Source organism: Anser anser (assembly GCF_964211835.1).
Source record: "Anser anser genome assembly, chromosome: 4".
Lineage (NCBI taxonomy): Eukaryota > Metazoa > Chordata > Aves > Anseriformes > Anatidae > Anser > Anser anser.
In genome coordinates, this window is record NC_139724.1 from 73623793 (window position 1) to 73639586 (window position 15794).

The window sequence follows — 15794 nt, forward strand, 5'->3', positions numbered from 1 at the left end:
TATTCTCCCTATAGAGTAGTAAAGCAGGAAAACACTGTTTTATAGAAACAGACATCAAACACGATGTGACTATCTGTGCCTATCATATGATTTCTTTGACATCTTTGAACAAGATGTCAATGGATAGTTGAGACCAGCTGTAATCAACTAATCTACTGTAATACTGTAATCTAAGTTGTAATCTACTAAATCCTAGATTTCAATAAACTCACAGAGGAGAAGTAATCATGATGCCTATATTATCAAACTACTTTTTGTGGTATGAAGAGGGATGGAGCACAATATCACATATGCAAATGGTTGAGGAGAGCATTAAAAGCAGGTCTAAGTCAATAAATACACTTCTAAAATAACATGATGTAAAACCTGGTTAATACTGCCCAGGCTATAACCTTGAAAGTAAACCCTGCTTAGGGAAAGAGTTACAGAAAATACAGATTAGCAATATTTTCTAAATATGAGTTTGGTGGAGTGTTTGCCAAAAATATCCATCAAAGAGAAGTACATTTTTTAGAGCTACCTGCAACGTTGGTCATAGAATATTGAAAGGATGTCTTGATGAGAATATATCTCCAGACAGGGTAAGGCTTAACAATTTATTTGCTCAAAAGTACAGGTCTTGCCTGCAGACACCATAAATCCTGCTTTCCCTATGTCCCCATAACTGGTTCCAAGTATACACAAAGCAGTGAAGGGATATAAACATGGTTCATGGTTTGTATCTTCTTTGAAGTGTATTCATTTTATTAGTCTTACCTGCAAATATTCTTTGTGATTCCCTATTTTATCTTTGAATTGTTATTCAAATATGGTAAAGGTATGGTGATATTCCTTTGGAAAAACCCAGACAGAGGTCTATCTCTGTGGATAACACGCAGTGGTGTGGTCAGGATGGGCCCAAGGCAGAGATTAAACCTACTAATCTGAAAACAGCCTTCAGAGATACTATTTGGAACATGGAGCTGCTTTAATTAGTGACTCTGTCTTTGTTTTCCTCTAGAAAGTCACTGCTTTGGATGGAAGTTACCTATCCACTGATGGATGGCAAGACAGGTGATGAGAAGGGGCCCCTAGCTTATGCCAAGTCATGCAAGTTATTATAGCGGGCCCACTTTTTCCCCAACCCTTCACATTACTCATGTAATTTCATTCAGGTAACACATCCTCTGCTTTTGATCTCTCTTCTTTTATTATGTGGTAGCCACACTGGGCAGAAATTTCAAGGTTTCTAACCTTGATTTGAAACTTGAAAGCAGTCTGTGGTCTCTATCATTTCCTGTTAGAGACAGTTTCTGAGCAATCATTTCCCTTTATAGAGTGAAAGTCTCCTACCTGCTCACGCCAGTCTATCAATTAAGCCCTTCCATCAATCTAAATAGTCTCACCACTGATATTCAGTATCACAGGACTTTGGCAAACACCTGGCAATTGAGATTCCCTGTGCCAGGAGGCTAATATCATGTCTGGCATTGAAAATGGCGAAAGAGAAGTGCTGCACAGCAAGTAATAAATTATTATGCTTCAGAATAAAAGGGCAATAGGAAGATAAGTCTGCCACTAAGAAAACTAGCAGTGTGGTGGCAATGCAGTGTTTTATATGTGATCCTCGTGCAAGACCATAATCAAAATCTCTATTGAGCCTCATGCCTCCAGCTTAGTAGAGTGCAGCAATAGTGTAATAAAGAGGTGGTAAATCATGGTTCTGGAAAGAAATTCACCCTCCTGACCTGACCCCCACCTCTTGGCCTCAGTCAGGGTTAATCTGTCATAGGAGGCAGATACTCCATTAGGATCTTGTTAGAAGAGTTTGAAAGGGTCTGAGAATCAGATTCAGTTCAGATAAACACCTCTTCTAAAAACATAAAAAAGAGGCAGGACTCCAATTGCTTCCATGACTTAAATCTAAGATCTTATGAGTGCAAAATCCCCGTTATGGGATTTCTGCTCCTTCTATTTTAGACTGCTGTAAAGAGAAACGTTGAGCAGAGAAGACAGATGCATTACAGTGTTAAGGTGGCACAACTCCTGGTGAATGTACTCCACCACCATGTCATTTCTGAGGCAGAGCTGGCTCTGTCTGCATGCCTCAAAGCATAGGCAGGACAAATGCACAGCCATTTTCTTGCCATTGTCCTCACTGTCACCTGGAAGTCCAGAAGTAGCTGTCTCAGCAGTGCTGTAAACACCATTTTAATGGGATGCTGAAAGCCTGGTATTTTCCTAGGCCAGCAGCTTGCCACTCTGGATGTGTTGGTCTGCTGAGAGCTGCCTGAAGGTCTCCAGCCCACACTCCACGGCTCTGCACTTCGTTTTCCCTCTGGTGTTTTTATAAACAACCACTTCTTTTTGCTGCCTTCTGTCGGTTGTTGAAATGGGGCCAGACAGAAGCCTCCAGCTCAATTGTTATTTATGGTCTGGTGTTTAAACATGACTTCTTGTGAGTTTCTCCTTAGACTTTTAACAATCACTGTGCTCTTTTAACTGAAATAAGAGTCACTAGGGAGCTGCCTTCAAAACCAGCCCATGATGGCTCATACTGCTTCATTGCTTGCATGCTACCTGGCATGATTTGGCTTTTGTCAGTATGCTTTCTCCCAGACGGTGCCCAAACATGCTTTGCAGGATAGCATGGGCTGGAGATGTTTATTAGTAAACAATAGTACATATGAAGCAACTCTGTTTTCAAAGGAAGGATGACGAATTAGCCCTAGAAGGACATCATCATATGCCACTGGGTTTCAAGGAGAGTGAATAGGCTGGTTTATCTGAAAGCATAGACAGAGCTTCAGCCAAGTACTGCAGAGGTCTGGGAATGCTGCACTGTCATGCTTACAGCCTACTGAGTTGACTATTTCTTTCATAATCTGCTTTGAACAGCAGTGTGGTAACATGCTGTGTAGGTAATATGAGGTGAATATGCCAGAGTCACCACATCTGCAGCCATCTCAGGAGTAAGAGGGGCCTCTGGAAGAAATTTCCCCTTGCATGACAGGCTACTCATCTTTTCTGGCAGATAGGATCTTGGTTTTTCATTCTCTGTCTCTTCATCGCTAGCCTTTCCTTACCCTTGCTAGCCTGCATCATCACTCTTCTATCAGCCTGAACTCTTATTTTAGTATATATAAACAGTATATTTCAATAACCCATCGGTAATATGAATAGCTGTTTTCAAGATCAGCAATTTTACATGAATAGGGATAGAAAAAGTGATATATTCAAACTAATATAAAAAGGACATTTGAAGACAATTACTGTAATGTTATTAAAATTTGCCTGGTAATTCTTTTATTTTATTTATATATATATATATATATATATATTTTTTTTTTTCCCCAAGGACAGTTGGGAGGGAATGCAGACTAGCAGGGTACTAGCCTGAGAAGTCAGGTCTTAAAATTTAATCTCTGGTTCTAATCTATATTCTAACACTGAAGTAGTCTTTCACCACTTTCTCTGCTTTTTCTACATCTTTGGGAAGGGTCATTGCTCACTAGCTGTATATTCATTGTTCAGCACAACAAGATCCTGATTTAAATGAAACAAAAATTTAATTAATCAACCAATCAATAAATAAACAAGAACAGTTCAGATTAGACAAATTAGTCCACAGCTAAATTTTCCTATGCAGAGTCAACTATCTCAATCAGATGATCTAAAAAGATCTAACTGGAAAATAGAGAAAAGAATAACATAAAGAAATGAGTGTCTCATTAATCAGGGAGAAAGTTGACTTAACAGAGAGTGGTGGGAAAACTTTCCTCTTCCCTAGGAGGTCTGAGAACTTCACACGGTGTTATTCTGCGTTGCACTTAGCAGAAGACTGTCAAGCACTTAAATAATGTGGGGAATAACTGTGAAGCCTTGTGAGCGCAAGACAGTACCCATTTTGTGTCATGACACAATGCAGTGTAGTTATCTACATGGTATAGTGATGAAAAGTTACTGTTTTATTTATAAAATCAGTAATGAGCTCAAAAATAATGGTGTCATAATTGATGTAAAATTGCTCTATTAGAATGATTTATGCTCATTGTACTAGCTGAAATTGTTTTTAAATGAGGCATTTGGGGTTCATATTCATTGTCTTTTGTCTAATTTTAAAAGGCATTTAAAATACCTGAAAGCAGAAAATTAATTGAGTAGGTCCAAGAATACAAAAGGAGTCTTGAAATGGCAGTAAACTTTGTTTTAGCAATTTAATATATACTTCAAAAGAGATACGTGAGGAAAAAAAAAAGAACAAAATGATATTATTTATCTGCAATTGATAGTTTTAGATGCTGAAGGAAAATGGGAAAAATCTGCTTTCTTTGAAATGAAAATAGTATTTCACTGTGAATGAAAAAAAAAAAGAAGAAGAGTAATTTCTCAAGTAAAGGTGGCATTTTTGTCAAAAGAGCATGTTACATTTCAAAATAGCACAGTAGCTGCGGCACTGGTCTGAGATATGTCTGGATTGGTTGTGTGGGACTTCAGCGAGATGCTCTGAGGCACCCTGGCTGTTGGCTATTCTGAGGAAGCCCTTGTCCAAACGTCTCCTTTCTGTTTCCTGGCATGGGATTTTACAACTGCTGAACTGTTCATGAAATTAAATTATTTTTCTTATCATTTCTGAAGCAATACCATAAGAGGATTTGAAAAAGTAAATCCATCCTTCATTGCATCCTGTTCTTTACTAGAAAATCCGGGCATAATTCTGCTCTTGATTTCACCAGTGGAAATGAAATTACTCTGAATGAGAATTGGTTTAGTGGAGGTTAAAATTCAGACTGAAGCCTTTTCTACTGCTAGAAAAGATGCTAGTCTCCAAATTTCCTTTGAATGGGAGTCATGCTGCAGCTGTCTGTCAGCAAGAGATTGAACTGCCTAGAGAAAACAGAAGAACACAGTGAATACCAATGTACTCCACTGTGCTCTGTGGGATGTTTTTCTTTAGGAGGTCCAAACTGAGGTCAGCAGAAATCCATACAACAGCAGATAGCAAGAATTTTAAGACAGTCATAAGCATGTACAATTTTGAGAACCAATGAATTATCACACTAGAGATTCAATCCAAACTCGTAATTTGTGTCTATGAAAATCCACCTGTAATATAAAACACAATCAATGTTTAGGCATGGTAATGACTGTATATGAAAGTTGCACGCAAGTATTGTGAAAAACAGGGAGGCTTAAGAGCCAAACACTGCCCTGCTGTGAAGAAGATACTACTAACAATGTAATAGAACAAAACCAAAGGATGGAGTGGCTCATTGAATTACATTTTATAGCATATGTTTTAAGAGATGCTACTTCAGAAAAGAGTATATAGTTGTTCTATGTGAAGAATATACTGTAGTTAAGTATGCAAAACATGGCAAAAGGAAAAGAAAGTAAAATTTCAATAATTCCTCCCTTCCTTGAGATTTGTGGGATAATTTACTTTCAAGGAAAGCATATGCTGCAACACTTTCCAGATGTTCACTGTGAGGAAAATATCCTTGGACAGATTAAAATAAGTTCAGTGAGAATTTCTGTCAATTTTCCAAACAAGTTTCCAGCAGTAGATATTTTTAGCTGCCAAACCAACTAACAGAGGGGAAAAAAAAGAATCAAATCCAAAACAAACCTAAAATTTATGCTGACTTTGTTGCATGCTAGATCAGACTGATGATGAGCTCTGGGACCCCAGCTGCCCTGAGTGGCAGGACGGTGACTGCAGTAATGATAAACTCATAGCTAACCCTAAAATTGTGTGGAATTTGCTGCTACACCTGGGTACATTTAAGTCCATGGGGCCCAATGGGATTCATGGGAGGGTACTCGAGAGCTAGCTGATGTCATTGTGAGACCTCTCTCAAGTATTTTTCAATGGTCTTGGGAATCTGCAGAGGTCCCAGCTGAATGGAAGCTGGCAAATGTTGTTCCAAATTTCAAGAAGGGCAAGAAAGAAGACCCTCATAATTACAGGCCTGTCAGTCTCACTTCATTGCCCGGGAAAAAATATGCAGAAAATTATTCTGGGAGTTATTAAAAAATGCCTGAAGGGCAATGCGGTCACTGGTCATAGGCAACACAGGTTCATGAGGGGAAGGTCCTGCTTAACAAACTTAATTTCCTTTTATGACAAGGTTACCCGTTCAGTTGACCAAAGGAAGAGAGTCAATGCAATCTTTTTTTGGATTTCAGTAAGGCTTTCAATACGGTTTCTCACAGCATCCTTCTGGACAAAATTTCCAGCATAAAGCTAGATAAATGCATACTACGATGGGTGATTGGCATATGGGTCAGGCTCAAAGGCTTATAGTAAATGGGGTTACATCAGGCTGACCTCCAATCACTAGTGGGGTTCCTAAGGGCTCCATTTTAGGGCCAGTTCTTTTTAATGTTTGCAAAAATGACTTGGAGGTAGGACTTGAAGGTGTTGTGAGAAAGTTTGCAGGTGACACTAAATTGGGAGGAACTGTTGACTCCATCGAGGGTAGAGAGGCCTTGCAGAGAGATCTTGACAAACCATAGAGCTGGGCAGTCACCAAGAACATGAAGTTTAACAAGAGCAGGTGACTGATTCTGCACCTGGGAAGGGGTTACCCTAGCCTTATGTGCAGACCTGGGGACAAGAGGCTGGAGAGCAGCCACACAGAAGGGGTTTTGGGGGTTTTGGTTGATGGCAGATAAGGTGACCTGGCAGCCAGGAGGGCCAACCGTACCCTGGGGCACCAGGCAGGGCATGGCTAGCTGGCTGAGGGAAGGGATTGTCCTGCTGTGCTCTGCACTGGTGCAGCCTTACCTTGAGAACTGCGTGCAGATTTTGGCACCACAGTATAAGGACATAAAGCTGTTAGCGAGTGCTCAAAAGAGGGCTGTGAAGGTGGTGGAGCGGCTGAGGTCCATTGGTTTGTTCAGCCCAGAGCAGAGCAGGCCAAGGGGAGCCCTCATGGTGGCCTGCAGCTCCCTCACGAGGGGAACGGAGGGGCAGGCGCTGAGCTCTGCTCTCTGGGAACAGGGGACAGGGACAGGACCCGAGGGAACGGCATGGAGCTGGGACAGGGGAGGGTCAGGCTGGGTGTTAGGGAAAGGTTCTTCACTGAGAGGGTGGTCGGGCACTGGGACAGGCTCCCCGGGACAATGGTCATGGCACTGAGCCTGCTGGAGTTCAAGAAGTGTTTGCACAATGCTCTTAGACACATGGGCTGATTGTTGGGTGGTCCTGTGTGGAGCCAGAAGTTGGACTCATTGATCTTTGTGGGTCCCTTCCAACGCAGGATATTCTTTGATTCTGTGACCTCAATGAGACACAAGGAAGAGGTAATGACCAGTTATTTCTATTAGAGCTTTTAATTGCAAGGTAGACCCTAACCTTTCAGGGAGAGAAAAAAAAAAAAAAAAAAAAAAAGCCCCCCCTTTTTTTTCTTTAACATTTAATTAAATCTGTACTCTTTATTTATTTATTTATTTATTTTTCTATTACTGTGCCAAATAATCACAGTTTTTATGTACATGGCTTAATCATAAGGTCAGAAACTCTCAAAAATACATTTTAGAAATACCAGCAAATTGTCAAATGTAATTACCTGCATTGTATAAAATAAAACCTAGTAAGAAAACATCTTTTCTTGTCTTTTAGTTGTAAAGGAATGTGAGAAAAAGGGGATAAGATATATTATAGGTCACAGGTAATAATGACCCAATAATTGAAGATTTTTGAAGGTATAGATTCTTTATTAATAATCAGTGTGTACATGGAAAAAAAATTATCAAAACTAAGCTAGATAGCTAACCTCTATCTAATACTCAAACACAATCTGACACTCAAATACAATCTCTGGGGTCATCTCACATCGTCTCTGTCGCATGTTTTCCAGAACACAGGCTTTCCCTTTGTTCAGAGAATTCTTTTTTTGTGGAAGTTTTTCCCAGAAAAGACAGAAAATGAGGTGAGTTCATTGCTGTTCCTGGGTGCTGCAGTGCCTTTTCTTGCAAAGGAAATACAGGCTGAACCCATTGCTATCTTTTCTCTCTGTACATGCCATCATCCCTGTAGCTGTCAGAGAATTTTGTTCAAATTCCAGTTTCAAATACTATGCATCAAAGGTATTTAGCAGCAAACTGCTAGCATGTCAGAAAGTAACCCAAAGTGGGTAGCACTTTTCAGTGCTTTATAAATTTTTCTTTCATAAAGAGTATGTTACTGTTACCAAGTGGAAGATTGGTTTATTTTCATGTAGATGCTTACTGCCATCTGGACCAAAGGCACGGATACCATTGTTTTATTGAAATAACCATGTCTTCATAATTCAGGATTCAGGAGCCAATCACATCTTATTTAACTGGCATTCCCCCTTAATATATTTATTTCAACTTGAGTGTTACGTAAACTAACACACCAAAATAGCTTGTTCTTGCAAATGTAGTCCAATATCTTGGGCTATAAATATTATATATAAATAAAGTACTATAGATAACATTTAATTTGTTCTGTTCTGTCATTTCATTAGGGAAAAAATAATATAAACATAATAGCTATGAAAGATAAAATAGGACTCCTTTCAAAACTGAATCTATTCTTTGAGGCATTACCACAGCTTTGCAAATGTTTCACCAACTTCTTTTAATAGCATAAGGCTTTCTTTTTTTGGCTGATGGTTTATGATAATGAGCTACAATCTTTTGCATGACCTTTTAAAATATTGAGGTAAATACAGACTTGTAAAGTTCAGAATTTTGACTGTGAGATTTGTGGTTCAGAATATAGATTTTTTCCCTCTTTTTCTCCCTGACGTGTAACTCAGTAGAACCTTGCTTAGCGTGGTTGTTTTTTTTTTTTTTTTTTTTTTTTTGGTAAGCAGGAGACAGCCCGGTGGCTCCAGGAACAAGACTGAAGTAATTTGACTATAAAGAGAGACATTGATATGGCTGACCTTTAGTCAGAAGGAATAAAGACTATTGGGAATAACTTATTTTGAAGTTGGCAAATGTTCATGCAGTCTACATCCTATCTTCCAAATCCTTCAAGTTCTATCACGTAATAAAATCACATTTTCAGCATAATATCTATAAGTGATGGGCTTATTCCAGCACAGAACACAGAACCCTTAAAATATCGGAGTGCTTTTTATTTTTTTCTTCTTCTTTTTTTTTTTTTTTAATCTCATGCTAGGTAAGGTATCACAAAGGGTATATCAGATCCTGCAGTTCTAGTAATTCTAGCTCATTATGCACATTGTTTTTAATCTCATTTCACAATACTAATCCCAAAATGGGATTTGTGTGACTGAAGCTACAAGGATGCCTGAAGTCCTCCATGGTACCACTGGGGGATCCCAAAGGAGAAATGCGGTGGCATGGAGGGTGGCTGTCAATGATTCTAACCAGCAGTACTTTGTACTCTATAGCATAAGATTTGTGTTTTCTGGCACTGAGAGGACCAGAGTCTTCTGAGCTGGAAAAGGGACATGGCATCCCAGAGTGCCAGGTGAGGAAGCTGCATAATAGCATATGAGCATTAACTCAAGAGCTCTCAAACTTGAGTATGCTGCTATTTCATGAACATCCTTCCATATAGTCAAGTCTGATGCTTTTTAAATTGTGCTGAAAAGAGTCCTGCAGCCTAATAAGAAGGATCTGGCAGCTCTAATAAGCACAGAACTAAATACTCTCACATATCAGAAGCAATTTGGAGGATTTGGTTACACTTCTAACTTTTGGAGGTCTGAATTTAATCCGAGAAACCGCTGACGTTTGCCCATCATTCCTACGGCTACAACCCCTGGAAGAGAAAACGTCAATTGCTACACCTACTTTGCTGCTGTCGTAAACTCTGAACCAAAAATAACATGTACTTTTCTGTTCTCTAAAAGTATTCTATTTTCTGGACTCTTTAGTGCTTTATATCACTCACTCAGGGTCACATTTCTGTTCCTTGTGTGACGTTGAACAGAGCCATATTCTTCAGCCCTGAGAACTCAGGGTTGCTAAGTGTGAGTAGATGTGTCAGATCTTTCCAGGTACAGACTTGACTGACTTCTTTTGAGTCTAATTTTACAATTCTGGCATTGAAAATAGATGTGGACTTTTACCATTGCTATTAATTTCCATGGGCCTCCTTGCAAAATAGCATAGTACAGGAGTAGAAGTACAAGACCTTTGAATTTTCCATGGCACTAAATGTGGCTTTGAAACATTTAAATAAATCATGATAAAGTTAAACATCCCCTGTCATGCATAAAAGATTTTTTCTTCCATCCCTCATATTGCAGGATTATTTAATAGCTGGCTAATACATTATCATTGGATACAAAGGACAAAAATCCATCTCACCTGAGGTATCATTTGTAGGTGAGGAATGGACAGGGCTTTCACCTCATCTGGGTAGAGCAACATGCTATCTCCTTTTCTGAGCATAAATGTCATTGAAAAACTTCTCAAGATTTGTGCTTGAAATGTTGGTTAAATAAAAATAACTTTGAAATCTCTGCCTCCTTATGTAGTATAGCTTGAGGGAATGCAGTGGGAATCTCACTGGCTCATTAGGGTTGATTATAAAGCAAGAGCTATTCACAAGAGAACTACCAGCTGTTTGAAAATGTTAAGAAATTAGAGCAAAAATGCAGGTAAAACACGGGCATTTTGGAAACAACACTTAGGAGCTAAGTAGTATGTATGTTTTAGACCTTTTTCATTAACATGGACTGGAAGAAGGAATAATAGGAAGAAGTTCTGTTTTTTCTTCAGAAGTTTCCAGTTATTAGCACTGAAAACTGGGGAGGCAGATGACTCTGTGAATGATCACTACATGCCCTTGAAAAACAGATGTTTTTTAAAAAATAGAGTTAGGGGGAAAAGTACATTTAATTTTTTTTTTTTATACATAATCATTCAGGAGCAAGGTATGAATTTGTGTCAACTATGTAAGTACCTACATTCCTGGGCTACATCAAAAGAGGTGTATCCAGCAGGTTGAGGGAAGTGATTGTGCCCCTTTACTCTGTATTAATACTTAATACTTTCAATACTTAAAGGGGACTTATAAAAAGGATGGAGGTGGACTTTTTACTCTGGTAGATAATGATAGGACAAGAAGGAATGATCTTAAAACTAAATGAGGATAGATTTAGATTAGACATTAGGAGGAAATTCTTCACTGTGAGGGTAGCGAGGCACTGGAACAGGTTGCCCAGAGAAGCTGTGGATGCCCCATCCCTGGAGGTGTTCAAGGCCAGGCTGGATGGGGCCTTGGCCAACCTGATGTAGTGGGTGGCATCCCTGCCTAATAGCAGGGGGGCTGGAGTTAGATGATCTTTAAGGTCCCTTCCAACCCAAGCCATTCTGTAATTCTGTGATTGCTACTTAAGGATAATAAAAACAAGATTTTCATCATTACCAATTTTTATCAGGAGTTATACAAATTTTTTTAGTACTTTGAGTAACTTAGGACAACTGTTAAGTCAGTTATGTGCAAAGTTATATACAACATCTAAAAATCCTACCCTAGGAAGATATTCTATTCTCAACACTCCTGAATGATTGTGTTAATAGGATTACATTAGATTCTCATTAATCAAAAACTATTCAGTCTTTAAAACCATATGTCAAAATATGCTTGGAAATTTTGTGCCTCAAATCTTTCCATTCTTGCTTTGCAAATTCTGATGCTCTCTGGTCACAAAATTCACTATCTCCGTCTGCTTCCCAGCTTCACCTCTGTTTTGCAGTGTGAGGTTTGAACAGAAAGCCCACTGATGATGAATGCACTAAATCAGTTAACAGAGATCCCCACATTTCTTGCTCCTTTCTTTCAGCCTTTCAGAATTTCATTTGCCAGAAGGAAAAAGCAAATTCATAGTCTGATTCCTAGAAGGTCTCTTTGTGCATGACAAAAAGGAGCATGGCAGGCATTAAATTTATAGTGAAATAATAAAGGGTTTTGGTATAGATTCTAAACGAGTTGCGTAGGAAAGGATATACTGGGCCAACCTTCAAGTGATCCTCAAGTATTAGAGCACACATTGGGAATATAGACCTCATTGCACTCAGAAATTATTCAGAAACATGCTGAATATTGCGAGTCTTTATGTAGAATAACAGAAAGAGGATCTTCTTGTCTACTTCTCCCCAGGGCACTGGCATCTCCCCTGTGACTCTCTTTCCCTTCCTTCTTTAGCTCCATCACTCACAGAAAACAGATGTTTGACACTGGTAAATCCTTAGAGGATGAAGGTGTTCCTAAGTAGGTTTGCTGCTCATGGGACATTTCAACCAGTAGAAAAATGTTGTCATTGTTGTCAAAAACATTTTTCAAAACCTGAAAAGTAAGAGAGAGAAAAACAGGTCAATATTATTTTTCTCTCTCTCTTCTGCTCAGCTCAAATGAAAAAGAATTCAGTTGCTACAATAGTGAAACACAAAATCCATGTAGGATATTGGTTGTTATTATTTTGGGGGAAGAAGAAGTGGAAAAATATCTTTTTTTTTTGTTTTGTTTAAATAAAACTTAAATCTTGTGTTAAAAAACACAATCCAGGATGGATATTTGTGTAGAAATTTGCATCTGACAAAAAGGCCTTTTTTTTCTGTAAAAATAATAAAAAGAAAGCATTTTTAGCATTTTCTTATGCCAGATGGAAATCTTTGGTAAGCCTCATGCACAGAGGTAGGTTTACAGGAAATATGGAAAGAGATCAGCTCTACTGTGTTAAACAGAGTGCCATGAGCCACGGCAGGGAGTCAGCACAGGAGTGTGTCAAGGCAATCTACCAGTAATGGCTGAGCAAACTCAGGCAGCTGAAAGCTCAATATGATGGAAAAAAACAGCAGCTTAGGGCCAAATTCACTGAAAGTGAACCTCCATCTTTTTTGTTGTTGTTGTTGTTAGCTTTTTGGTTGGTTGGTTTTGTTGCTTTGAGGGGAAGGTGGAGCAGGAGAAAACAGAGAGAATGGAAATTAGCAGTGGGCTTTTTGAAATATCCATTATAAGATCATAAAGCTACTCTGTATTGCTGCTGATTAAATTATACCAATAAGTCTGCATTTTCTATAAAAAGGATCAGGAAAATATTTTTAAAGACTCCAGTCTAGAAAAGCAAAAGTAATTCCTAAATATTTTGTATGTGATGATAGACTTTATTACAAAAGATTCATACTCTGTGAATGTTACCAACTGTAGGATTATTGTGTTGCTCCCTATAAATATAAACAGTTTGATATTTCGCTCTGTAATTGCATGACTTGTTTTATGGCAGATTTCCTTTGGAACTATGGCTTTCTCTGCTATGTATTGGGGTTCAGTAGTGAAGTTAATTCACATTTCAGCAAATGTGACCAGGTCTGAACTGGGGACACGCTGTGACATTCTGCGAGACAGCTTGGCACAGCCTGGGGACCTCTGGGAAGGATGCTCTTCCCATGCCCCCCCTCCATCATGCTGCCTGTGGAACAGAGCCCGCCATGCACAAGCCTGCAGGCTCTTGCTGGCTGCTTCATGTGGTCTGGAAGGATCATTCCCATTCCGAAGCACTTGTCTGTGTAGCCCCAGGGGCCTCCTGATGTTACTTGTCCCAAAGGCCAAACACAGACTAATGCCCTAGGTGACTTGTCCTGCTCTTGGGGTGATGCACTAACCAGCAGTGACCCAAAAACAGTCTGCTGAGTGGCCTCACTAAAAATTGGTTCATGCGTTAGAGATGTGTGGAGGGCTGCACTGTAGTTTAACACACTGCTTTGCTCTTCTTGGGCCTTATTCCAGAACACTGAATTCATCATGATTCTTTCTATACAATTCAAAAGACCTTGGATCAGGCCTTAGAGTTATATTTTTAACATAGAGATCTTTGCTATTGTAAAGAGAAACTTTACATTTCACATTTTATTCCTTGCTATTGGTGGTGGTATTTCTGGTGAGACCTGTCAGAAATGTATTCGATTCCCCAGTTAATACATCTTCAGATCAAGGCTGCCTGGTTTAACAGAAGGGCAGATATAAACTGTGAGGGTGGAAAAGCCAGTGGCAAATTCATCTTTTGGAAAAAAAAATACAGTCTGATAAAGGAGTTCTTTCTATTCAAAAGCTTTAGGACTGAGTAGCTGAGATTAACTTGAGATTATTTTGAGATTCAGTACAAATGGGACGTAGAACTTCTATAGAGGATCCAGTGAAGAGCCACAAAGATGATTAAGGGATTGGAGCACCTGTTTTACGAGGAAAGACTAAGTGAGATGGGCCTGTTTAGCCTAGAGAAGAGGAGACTGAGAAGGGATCTTATCAACCTCTATAAATACCTGAGGGGACAATGTAAAGGGAATGGGGCTGAACTCTTCTCAGTGGTGAACAGTGATAGGACAAGGGGTAATGTGTATACATTGAACCACAGGAGGTTTCATCACCGTATGAGGAAGAACAGAGAACTACAGATCTGTGTTCAGCTCTGGGGCCATCAACATAAGAAGGACATATTTGGGCCTGCTGGAGCAAGCCCAGGGAAGGGCCACAAGGATGATCAGAAGTCTGAAATACCTATGAAGAAAGGCTGAGGGAGTTGGGATTGTTCAGCCTGGAGAAGAGAAGGCCCCAGGGAGACCTTACAGCGGCCTTCCAGTACATAAAGGGGGTTGCAGGAAAGCTGGGGAGGGACTCTTTGTCAGGGGGTGAGGGGATAAGACAAGGAGTGGTGGCTTTAAATTAAAAGAGAGGAGGTTTAGGTTAGATATGAAGAAGAAATTCTTTACAATGGGGATGCTGAGGCACTAAAACACGTTGCCAGGAGAGGCTGTGGATGCCCCATCTCTGGAAGTGTTTAAGGCCAGGCTGGATGAGGCTTTCGGCAGCTTGATCTTATGGAAGGTGTCCCTGCCCATGGCAGAGGTTTAGAACTAGGTGACCTTTAATGTCTTTTCCAACTCAAACTGTGCTATGATGATGATATAACCAGAGGCCAAACATCAAATCTGCTTTCACCACCAAATTTCTTCCTTGTGTTGTAACTTTTCTTGTTGGTCTGAGGTTTAAAAAGTGATTAACAGCAACATCTACAATTCAGTCCAACCATCCTGCCCAAAGGTTTGTTTACTGGTAGTAGGAAAGAAGGAAGAAACATATTAGATGACTGCAGCTTAGCCCCACACTGCATTTAGCCCCACAATGACTATACTAATAAATCTAAGCTACAACATACAATTGGACTTGGCTATTCCCTGGACCTGAAGACAAATGAAACACGAATCCTCAGACTTATATGGCTTAAAGTCTTTTTGAACTGGCCTCCAAAATACCTGATATAAGAGAAAAACATGCAAGGGGAGACACCTACTTTTAGAAAGTCTGGCCGAAGCCATTGTTAATGTCTATGATTTGTTCCATTTTCATTTACTGGTATAGCTACAGCTATAGTGTTGTAGGTGATATATTACTTCTCTGATTCTTTGTTGGTATTGAGGACCAAATATTCAATAGTATTTATGTATCTGCAGCCAAATATGAATAGTTTTGAAAATATTTAAGGAAAAAAGTGCCATCCACGTCAGTGGGAGTTGGACTTATAGAAAATACCACCTGACTCTTAGTTACACAGGTTGGATTTTTTAAATGGCCCAAAGCAGTAAGTACCACTTGACTTATTGAGTACCATAAGCCATCAAGGTCATGCTATTAAAAAAATCACGCAACAAGTGAAAGCAGTCTTCGGTAACTGCGTTTTCCGTTCTGCAGGTTCTCCCTCTGAGCTTAGCACAGGGAGCTCTGTAGCAAAGGGCAAGCTTTGCTGGTTTGTTTCCTGTCGATTTGTGGTGAACCTGCCATTGAAGAAAGTACATGCTTTGAA